Source organism: Saimiri boliviensis, chromosome 3, assembly GCF_048565385.1.
Source record: "Saimiri boliviensis isolate mSaiBol1 chromosome 3, mSaiBol1.pri, whole genome shotgun sequence".
In the NCBI taxonomy this organism is placed as follows: Eukaryota; Metazoa; Chordata; class Mammalia; order Primates; family Cebidae; genus Saimiri; species Saimiri boliviensis.
Window position 1 is genome coordinate 68,692,906 of NC_133451.1, and position 11,868 is coordinate 68,704,773.

At 40.4% G+C, this 11,868-nt stretch overlaps 1 non-coding gene across 1 annotated transcript; it reads right to left on the reverse strand.

Moving 5' to 3' along the window:
• Window positions 1-10,422: 10,422 nt before the first annotated feature.
• Window positions 10,423-10,529, reverse strand: LOC120363710 (U6 spliceosomal RNA). The gene has a single exon (XR_005579164.1). It is a non-coding gene; the product is annotated as a U6 spliceosomal RNA (small nuclear RNA).
• Between the last annotated feature and the right edge of the window lie 1,339 nt (window positions 10,530-11,868).

Genomic DNA, 11,868 nt, shown 5'->3' on the forward strand with positions numbered 1-11,868 from the left:
AATCGCTATCATTATCACACCATTATTATTATTATCATGGTCATTGCTACTGTTATTGTTATTCTGCTGTCCCATATAGTTAATGGCATTGTAATCACTGGGTCTTGGGTTCTCAGCTTTCACTAAATACATGCTGACTTCTAGTTGACTCAAAATCAAACAATCTGATGGATGCAGCAAACCACCATGGCATGTGTGTACCTACGTCACCACCCTGCACATGCTGCACACGTATATCAGAACTTAAAGTATAATAGTAACTTTTTAAAAACTCAATCTATTTTAAATATCATCATGAATTTCTCTATTCAATATGTACAGCCACACAGTGCAAAATGATAATAACACACTAGTTAGAAACACTCACCTGAGAAACATCACAATTCAATTTACAATTTTCAGTACTGAGAAATAAAACTAAGGTTCTGGGGACTAGGCACATAAAATGAATAACCAGATAGATAATAATCTATTGGCCCTCTACACTCTTCCATTCCCGTCTCTGTTCTCCCTCAGGGCTGGAATCTTGGGAACTTAAGGTCACATACTCAAATGCCAGCCAGGCACTGAATGTGGTTCAGTTTGCAACAATGAAATATGCATGCTCAGACAAGACTTAGAAGGCAGAAAAGGGGTAGAATTACCCTTCTTCCTCTGATAGCTTTAACAGATATGTGGACTTCAGATACTTGGAGGGGAAGGGAGTCACATACAGCTTCCATGTTCCCCTGAAATTCACTCTGCTAGGACCACAGAGAAGCTATGAGGCCAGCAACGGTCTCCTATCAGTCCCTAACCTCCCAGTGGTATTAGTAGTGGCATCAGTATCTGGCTCCTTAGATGAATCCTACCTGTGGTTGTTCTCCTGACTTTTGCTCCTTCACCCTCTCAGTGATATCTGTAGGCACCTTGTGCCCCTATTAAATCTTGTTCTGTTTGAAATGCCTAGAATGATTTCTGTTTTTCTGATTGCACCCTGATTAATAATCTTGCTTGTCTCTGAAAATTGGCCTTAATCCCTTAATCTGATGCCTCTGAGAGATGCAGGGAGTAAAACATAAGGAATTGGCTTTAGAAATTTTAATTCATTGGCAAAGTTTAATTTCAACAACAATAACAACAATGAAAAAGCAGAAGTCACTGCTGTTTATAAGTGGCAAAGTAAATAACTCTTTATAGTAAGAGACCCTTTTTCCATGGCTCTCCCCTTGTCTGCAGAGTCAACCTAAAAACTATCTAACACAAAAATCCATTCCCTTAACTATCAGATTGTATCTACCACACTATAGTGCCATTGAGAAACTCTGATCCACTGGGGAGCTAGCCTTGGGCCATATCAATACCTGGGCTCAGACTCCAGCCTCGGTGCCATTACTGTGGAGGAATACCTCAGCCCATAAACACCCTATCTAAAATCTTGCATCCTTGACCAAAGAAGACATTAGTCATGAGGTAATATGATCATTCGCCATTTCTGGGAACAGAGAGGCTAGTGCTGAAGAATCTATGGGCTGAAAACAAGGCAGAAAGGCTGATTCTAAGGTGAATCGACTTGGTCCTAGAGTCAAATGAACATGCAGTAAGTGTAATTCCCAGAAGTCATTTTGAAAAATGATGCAGCTTGGGAAGATTTTGTTTCTATCCAATTTAGCAAAACTCACCTTAAAATAGTCAAAGATTCCCACTCACCCAGGAAAAAGTCCAGGGGTAGGGCCCTTCTCTAGAGACCTGGGATGAGCAGAGATCCATCTCCTATCTCACTAGGCTCTTCTGCTAATGAGACACAACACAGATGGATAGCTGGGACTAGAACAGAGTGTTCTTTGAGGATTCGGGCTCTGTGTTTCCACAGCAACATCATACCTGAAGAAAAACAGTCTTGTGATGAAGCCCAGCATGTCTGTCTCCATAACGACAAGATCATGGCAACTTGGCTGTGAATTCTCCCTCTACCTCCTCAGCAGTGACCACAGCAACAATGCCTCACGCCTTTACTCCAGGCCGATATGGTTTCACTGGATAATTCTAAAAAATGTTTAAAGAAAAATTAACACTGGTTGTACATAATTTCTTAGAGTATAGAGAAGAGGAATATAACTTCTCAATTCATTTTAGGAAGCATATACTATCCTCATACCAAAACCAGACAAAGACAGCACACACACCAAAAAAAACTAGACACCAATATTCCTCATAAATATAGACATAATAATATAGACATAATAACAAAATATTAGCAAATTAGGCAATATATAAAAATAATTATAAACTATGCTAAGTGGATTTTCTTTCAGATATGCAAGAATTATCCAATATTCAAAACTCAACCGATGTAATTCAGTATATTAATAAGCTAAAGAAGAAAATCATATGATCATATCAATTCATGCATAAAAATTTGATAAAATTAAATGCCTATTCATGATTTTTTTAAACTCTCCCAAAAAATAGAAATAGAGGGGAAATTCCCCTAACTTGGTGAAGACCATCTACCTACAAAGGACCTACACTAACATTATCCTTAACGGTGACAGAATAAATGCTTTTACTGAAGATCTCAGAAGCAAAAATGTCACTCATGTAGAAAATTAGAAAAATGGCAGATAGGTGGTTGCACTAACTTGAAGCTCTCACTCAAATGGACAGAGCAGTGTGTGGAGACTCACATTGTGAAGCTTTGTTCCAATAACTACTGCAAAAACATATAAGGAAAGCTAACAGAATCCATAGACCCTTTGAAGGAAGCAGCTTGCTGCTGCAGGCTCTGTGAGACAGCCAAAAAACTGTGAGTGCCCAAAGTGTGAAAGGAAGAAAGTTCACCCTCGAAGACACATCCTCACTGGGGAACCTGGAGGTTCAGATCACAGATGAAGGATTTGACCTTACCTGGAGCTGAGATGAATTTAGAGAGCCAAACAAAATGTAGGGGTATAGGAAGTCATGGAAAGAGCCCTGTGGGCACTCTTGGTCCCCAAGAAAGCCATTTCTGACTTTGTCTCACCGAGAGGATTAAGGAGGGCTGCCAGTGGAATTACAGAAAGATCATAGAAAGAAGGAAACTTTCAGATGAATTTTGTAACTATTTTAACTGAACGTGAAGTTTCCTGGACTGAACTTGGGGAAAGGGGCAAACAGGGAGTGCAGATACAAGCACAGAAGCTGCAGCAAGCAGGGAGGCATGAAACCTGAAAGCCCCGATTGCTTTCTCATCAGGAAGGCTTGTAGCCTAGGGCAAGTTCTCAGCCCTGCTCACCAGCTGCCTGAAAATAAGTTCTGTGCTGTTGGAGGAGCACAGTAGGAGTAAGACGTGCCTTTCTGGTGGCAAGAAAGCTGGTCGAGGCCTGTAACTGCCCACTTCCCTGATGACCCATATGACACAGCAGAGGCAACCATAATCCCCCTGGGAGCATAATACTATTGCCAGGATAATCACACCCCAATCCCCACCAGCAACCACAGCAAGCCCTACCCAAGGAGAGTCTGAACTCAGACACACCAAACCTTGCCCTCATCTGATGGTCTTTCTCTACCCACACTGGTAGAAAAAGGCAAAAGACATAAACTCTTGGGAGCTCTAGGGCCCACCCACCACCTAAGAAACCCAAATACTTATCCAGCTGACCTTAGGGTAAGCTTGTATCCTCCCTATGCTACTATAGCTGATGCTCTCTTGAAAGCACCACCTCCTGGTTGGAGGCCAACCAATATAAAACGAGCACACTAAAGAAAACTACAACCAAGAACCCTCACAGAGTCCTCTTCACTCCCCTGGTACCTCCAACCAGAACAGGTGCTGGTATCCATGGCTGAGAGACCTACAGATGGATCACATCACCAGACTCTGTGCAGACACTTTCCAGTACTAGCCTGGAGCCCAATAGCTCAACTGGGTAGATAAACCCAGAAGAAAAATAACAATCACTGCAATTCAGATCTCAGGAAGCCTCATCCCTAGAGGAAAGGGGAGGATACCACATCCCTAGAGGGAAGGGGAGAGCACCACATAAAGGGAGCACATAAAGGATTAAAAAAATATGAACAGCAGCCAAGTCCCAGATCTTCCCTCTGATGTAGTCCACCCAAATGAGAAATAACCAGAAAAACTGTTCTGGTAATATGACCAAACAAGGTATTTTTTTATTGCATTTTAGGTTTTGGGGTACATGTGAAGAACATACAAGATTGTTGCATAGGTACACACATGGCAGCACGATTTCCTGCCTTCCTCCCCTTCACCTATATCTGGCATCTCTCCCCATGCTATCTCTCCTCAACTCCCTACCCCCAACTGCCCCTCCCCTATTTCCCCCTAACAGACCCCAGTGTGTGATGCCCCCCTCCCTGTGTGCATGTGTTCTCATTGTTCAACACCCGCCTATGAGTGAGAACATGTAGTGTTTGATTTTGTTCTTGTGTCAGTTTGCTGAAAATGATGGTTTCCCAGTTCATCCATGTCCCTATAAAGAACACGAACTCATCGTTTTTGATGGCTGCATAATATTCCATGGTATATATGTGCCATATTTTCCCTGTCCAGTTTATCATCAATGGGTATTTGGATTGATTCCACGTCTTTGCTATTGTAAACAGTGCTGCAATGAACATTCGTGTGCCTATGTCCTTATAGTAGAACGATTTATAATCCTTTGGGTATATACCCAGTAATGGGATTGCTGGGTCAAATGGAATTTCTATGTCTAGGTCCTTGAGGAATCGCCACACTGTCTTCCACAATGGTTGAACTAATTTACACTCCCACCAACAGTGTAAAAGTGTTCCTATTTCTCCACATCCTCTCCAGCATCTGTTGTCTCCAGATTTTTTAATGATCGCCATTCTAATGGGCATGAGATGGTATCTCAATGTAGTTTTGATTTGCATTTCTCTGATGACCAGTGATGATGAGCATTTTTTCATATGTTTGTTGGCCTCATGTATGTCTTCTTTTGTAAAGTGTCTGTTCATATCCTTAGCCCACTTTTGAATTAGGTTGTTTTTTTCTTGTAAATCTATTTTAGTTCTTTGTAGGTTTTGGATATAACTCCTTTATCAGATGGGCAGATTGAAAAAATTATTTCCTATTCTGTTGGTTGTCAGTTTACTCTAATGATTGTTTCTCTTCCTGTGCAGAAGCTGTGGAGTTTGATAAGGTCTCATTTGTCTATTTTGCTTTTTGTTGCCAATGCTTTTGGTGTTTTGGTCATGAGGTCCTTGCCTACGCCTATGTCCTGTATGGTTGTGCCTAGATTTTCCTCCAGGGTTTTTATGGTGTTAGGTCTCATGTTTAAGTCTTTAATCCACCTGGAGTTAATTTTAGTGTAAGGTGTCAGGAAGGGGTCCAGTTTCTGCTTTCTGCACATGGCTAGCCAGTTTTCCCAACAACATTTATTAAACAGTGAATCCTTTCCCCATTGCTTGTTTTTGTCAGGTTTGTCAAAGATCGGATGGTTGTAGATATGTTGTGTTGCCTCCGAGGCCTCTATTCTGTTCCATTGGTCTATATCTCTGTTTTCATACCAGTACCATGCTGCTTTGATTACTGTAGCCTTGTGGTATAGTTTGAAGTCCGATAGTGTGATGCTTCCCGCTTTGTTCTTTTTGCTTAGAATTGACTTTGCTATGCGGGCTTTCTTTGGTTTCTATATGAAGTTTAAGGTGTTTTTTTCCAGTTCTGTGAAGAAGGTCATTGGTAGCTTGATGGGGATAGCGTTGAATCTGTAAATTGCTTTGGGCAGTATGACCATTTTCACAATATTGAGTCTTCCTAACCATGAACATGGAATGTTTCTCCATCTGTCTGTGTCCTCTCTTATTTCATTGAGCACTGGCTTGTACTTCACCTTGAAGAGATCCTTTACATTCCTTGTTAGTTGTATTCCTAGGTATTTTATTCTCTTTGTAGCAACTGTGAATGGCAGTTTGTTCTTGATTTGGCTCTCTTTAAGTCTGTTATTGGTATATAGTAATGCTTGTGATTTTTGCACATTGATTTTGTATCCTGACACTTTGCTGAAGTGGCTTATCAGTTTCAAGAGATTTAGGGCTGAGATGATAGGGTCTTACAGATATACAATCATGTCATCTGCAAATAGAGACAATTTGACTTCCTCCTTTTCTATTGAATACCCTTTATTTCTTTTTCTTGCCTGATTGCTCTGGCTAGAACTTCCAGTACTATATTGAATAGGACTGGTAAGACAGGGCATCCTTGTCTAGTGCCAGATTTCAAAAGGGAATGCTTCCAGTTTTTGCCCATTCAGTATGATATTGGCTGTAGGTTTGTCGTAAATAGCTTTTATTATTTTGAGATACGTTCTGTCAATACCTAGTTTATTGAGGGTTTTATCATAAAGGGCTATTGAATTTTGTCAAAGGCCTTCTCTGCATCAATTGAGATAATCATGTGGTTTTTGTCTTTGGTTCTGTTTATGTGGTGAACTACGTTTACAGACTTGCATATGTTGAACCAGCCTTGCATCCCCGGGATGAATCCTACTTGATCATGGTGAATAAGCTTTTTGATGTGCTATTGCAATCGGCTTGCCAGTATTTTACTGAAGATTTTCGTATCTATGTTCATCATGGATATTGGCCTGAAGTTTTCTTTTCTTGCTGAGTCTCTGCTGGGTTTTGGTATCAGGATGATGTTGGTATCATAAAATAATTTGGGAAGGATTCCCTCTTTTTGGATTATTTGGAATAGTTTCAGAAGGAATGGTACCAGCTCCTTCCTCTTTGTATGTCTGGTAGAATTCGGCTGTGAACCTATCTGGACCTGGGCTTTTTTTTTTTGGGGGGGGGGGGGTAGGATCTTAATTGCTGCCTCAACTTCAGACCTTGTTATTGGTCTATCCAGGGTTTCTACTTCTTTCTGCTTTAAGCTTAGGAGGATGCAAGTGTCTAGGAATCTATCCATTTCTTCCAGGTTTACTAGTTTATGTGCATAGAGTTTTTTGTAATTATCTCTGAGGATGGTTTGAATTTCTGTGGAATCTGTGGTGATATCCCCTTTATCATTTTTTATTGCATCTATTTGATTATTCTTTTTTTTTTAATTAATCTGGCTAGTGATCTGTCTATTTTGCTGATCTTTTCGAAAAAACAGCTTCTGGATTTATTGATTTTTTGAAGGGTTTTTTGTGTCTCTATCTCCTTCAGTTCTGCTCTGATATTAGTTATTTCTTGTCTTCTGCTAGCTTTTCAGTTTTTTTATCTTGCTCCTCTAGCTCTTTCAATTTTGAAGGTGTCAATTTTATATCTCTCCTTGCTTCTCATGTGGGCATTTATTGCTATATATTTTCCTCTAGAGACTGCTTTAAATGTGTTCCAGAGATTCTGGTATGTTGTGTCTTTGTTCTCATTAGTTTCGAAGAACATCTTTATTTTTGTCTTCATTTCATTGTTTATCCAGTCAACATTCATGAGCAAGTTCTTCAGTTTCCAAGAAGCTGTGCGGTTCTTAGTTAGTTTCTGAATTCTGAGTTCTAACTTGATTGCACTGTGGTCTGAGAGACTTGCAATTTCCATTCTTTTGCATTTGCTGAGGAGTGATTTACTTCCAATTATGTGTCAGTTTTACAGTAGGTGCGATGTGGTGCTGAGAAGAATGTATATTCTGTGGATTTGGCAGTGGAGAGTTCTGTAAATATCTATTAGGTTTGCTTGACCCAGGTCTGAGTTCAAGTCCTGGATATCCTTGTTAATTTTCTGTCTCGTTGATCTAATATTGATAATGGGGTGTTAAAGTCTCCCACTATTATTCTGTGGTAGTCTAAGTCTCTTTGTAAGTCATTAAGACCTTGCCTTATGTATCTGGGTGCTCCTGTATTGGGTGCGTATATATTTAGGATCTTTAGCTCTTCTTGTTGCAGTGATCCTTTTAGTATTACGTAATGTCCTTCTTTGTCTCTTTTGATCTTTGTTGCTTTAAAGTCTATTTTATCAGAGACGAGAATTGCAACTCCTGCTTTTTTTGCTCTCCATTTCCTTGGTAAATCTTCCTCCACCCCTTTATTTTGAGCCTTTGTGTATCCTTGCATGTGTGATGGTTTCCTGGATACAGCACACTGATGGGTTTTGGCTTTTTGTCCAATTTGCCAGTCTGTGTCTTTTGACTGGGGCATTTAGTCCATTTACATTTAAGGTTAATATTGTATGTGTGAATTTGATCCTGCCATTTTGGTGCTAGCTGGCCATTTTGCCCAATAGTTGATGCAGTTTCTTCATTGTGTCGATGCTTTTTTACCATTTGGTATGTTTTTGGAGTGGCTGGTACTGGTTGTTCCTTATTATGTTTAGTGTCTCTTTCAGGAGCTCTTGTAAAGCAGGCCTGGTGGTGATGAAATCTCTGAGTACTTGCTTGTTCACAAAGGATTTTATTTTTCCTTCACTTATGAAGCTTAGTTTGGCTGGATATGAAATTCTGGGTTGAAAGTTCTTTTCCTTAAGGATGTTGAATATTGATCCCCACTCTCTTCTGGATTGTAGGGTTTCTGCTGAGAGATCTGCTGAGTCTGATGTGTTTCCCTTTGTGAGTAACCTGAGCTTTCTCTCTTGCTGCCCTTAGCATTTTCTCCTTCATTTCCACCTTGGTGAATCTGAGGATTATGCGCCTTGGGGTTGCTCTTCTTGAGGAATATCTTTGTGGTGATTGAATATTGGCCTGCCTTGCTAGGTTGGGGAAGTTTTCTTGCATGATATCCTGAAGAGTATTTTCCAGCTTGGATTCATTCTCAGTGTCACATTCAGGTACACCTATCAAATGTAGATTAGGTCTTTTCACATAGTCCCATATTTCTTGGAGTCTTTGTTCATTCCTTTTTACCCTTTTTTCTCTAATCTTGCCTTCTCGTTTTATTTCATTGAGTTGATCTTCGACCTCTGATATCCTTTCTTCTGCTTGGTCAATTCCACTGTTGAAACTTGTGCATGCTTTGCGACGTTCTTGTGTTGTGTTTTTCACCTCCATCAATTCACTTATATTCCTCTCTAAGTTGTCTATTCTCGTTAGCATTTTGTCAAATGTTTTTTCAACGTTTTTAGTTTCTTTGCATTGGGTTAGAACATGTTTTTTTAGCTCACAGAAGTTTATTACCCACCTTCTAAAGCCTAATTCTGTCAATTCTTCACACCCATTCTCCACCCAGCCTTGTTCCCTTGCTGGTGAGGAGTTGTGATTCCTTGTAGGAGAGGTGTTCTGGTTTCAGGTGCTTTCATAATTTTTGCACTGGATTCTTCCCATCTTTGTGGATTTATCCACCTGTCATCTTTGAAATTGTTGACTTTCAGATTGGGTCTGAGTGGGTATCCAGTTTGTTGATGATGAAGTTATTTCCTTCTGTTTCTTAGTTTTCCTTCTAACAATCTGGCCCCTCTGCTGTATGACTGCTGAGGTCCACTCCAGGCCCTGCTTGCCTGGGGATCACCTGCAGCAGCTGCAGAACAGTAAGGGTTGCTGCCAGTTTCTTCTTCTGCTATCTTTGTCCCAGAAGAATATCCACCAAATGTCAGTCTGAGCTCTCCTTTATGTGGTGACTCTTTGGATACACAGGGGTCAGAGAGCTGCTTGAGGAGACAGTCTGTCCTTTATAGGAGCTCAAGTGCTGAGCTGTGATCTCCATTGTTCATTTAGAGCTGATGGGCAGGTACATTTAAGTCTGCTGCAGCAGAATTCATAAACCCTTTTTTCCCCCCTCCAGGTGCTCTGTCCTGGGTAGTTAGGGCTTTATGAGTTTCCATCATGCTGCTGCCTTTTTATCAGGGCTATTCTGCCCAGCAAGGAGGCAGCCTAGTCACTGTCTGCCTGCAGAGGCTTTGCTGAGCTGCTGTGGGCTTCGCCCAGCTGCCATGTGAACTTCCCTGCAGTCCTGTTTATATGGGTGTAGTTAGAACTGCCTCAGCAAAGCTAGCCCACCTCTGTAATGGTGGACTCTCTCTGTAGTGGCGGGTTGCCTCGGCAATGGTGGGATGCCTCAGCAATGGCAGACTACCTCCATAGCGGTGGAGTGCCTCGGTAATGGCAGACACCCCTCTCCCACAGGGCTGGACCTTCCCAGGTTCAGCTGTGCTTGCTGTTAAACTCTCAACCCAGAGTGTTTCCAATTGCTTTTTGTGGGGATGGAACCAGCTGAGCCTGATCACCTGGCTCCCTGCCTCAGAGCCTTTTTTTTTTAGTTGAACGGTCAACTCTCTCCCAGTTGTTCCAGTCACCTGTTGAAAAGGCACCAGGATTGTGTGATTTCCCGTGTGGTGACCCACTACACGGGCTGAAACAGAGGCGCTGAGATTCACAGCAATTTTTTTGCCCAGGAATCTCCTGGCCTGGCTTCCTGTTTCAGTCCCCTTTTTAATCAGATGAATGGGAAACTCTGCCTTCCCGGAGCTCCAATCGCCAGCTAAAATGGTGCCCAGACCCATGTATTTAAAAATATGGAATGCTTCATGAATTTGCATGTCATCCTTGCACAGGGGCCATGCTAATCTTCTCTGTATCATTCCAATTTTAGTATATGTGCTGCCGAAGTGAGCACCAAACAAGGTTTTATAACATCACAAAAGATCTCCCCAGCAATGAATCCAAACCAAGATGAAATATCTGGACTCCCAGAAAAATAATTCAGAAGATCAATTATTAAGCTAATGAAGGAGGTACCAGAGAAAGGTGAAATCCAACTTAATGAAATCAAAAAAATGATACAGGATATGAATGGAAAAATCTCCAGTGAAATAGATAGCATAAATGAAAAACAATCACAACTTCTGGAAATGAAGGACACACTTACAGAATTGCAAAATGCACTGGAAAGTCTCAGTGATAGAACAAAAGAAGTAAAAGAAAGAACTTCAGGTCTCAAAGACAAGGTTTTAGAATTAACCCAATCTGACAAAGACAAAGAAAAATGAATTTTTAAAACAATGAATGCCTCCAAGAAGTTCAGGATTATGTTAAACCAATAGACCTAAGAATAATTGGTATTGCTGAGAAAGATGATAAATCTAAAAATTTTGAAAACATATTTGAGGAAACAATCAAAGAAAACTTCCCCAGCCTTGCTAGAAACCTAGACGTCCAAGTACAAGAAACTCAAAGAATACCCAGGAAATTCATTGCAAAAAGATCATCACCTAGGCACACAGTCATCAAGTTATCTAAAATCAAGACACAGGAAATAATTTTAAGAGCTATGAGGCAAAAGCATAAGGCAAACTATAAAGGAAAACTTGTCAGATTAACAGATTTCTCAGCAGAAATCCCACAAGCTGGAAGAAACTGGGGTCCCATTATTAGCTTCCTTAAACAAAACAATTATCAGCCAAGAATATTGTATTCAGTGAAATTAAGCTTCATAAATGAAGGAGAGATAACAGTCTTTCAGACAAATAAATGTTGAGAGAATTCACCACTACCAAGCCAGCACTACAATAGCTGCTTACAGGAGTTCTAAATCTTGATACAAATCCTTGAGAAACACCAAAATAGAACTTCCTTAAAGCATAAATCTCACAGGACCTATAAAACAATAACATAATGGAAAAAAATTAGGTATTCAGGCAACAACTAGCACAATGATTAAGACAGTACCTCACATCTCAATACTAACATTGAATGCAAATGGCCTAAATGTTCCAGTTAAAACATATAGAATGGCATAATGGATAAGAATTTACCAACCAAGTATCTACTGCCTTCAAGAGACTCACCTGACATATGAGGACTCATATGAAATTAATGTAAAGGCAAGGTAAAAGACAGTCCATGGAAATGGACACCAAAAGCAAGGAGTAGCTATTCTTATAACAGAAAAAATAGACTTTAAAGCAACAACCATTTAAAAAGACAAACAGGGACATTATATAATGATAAAAGGA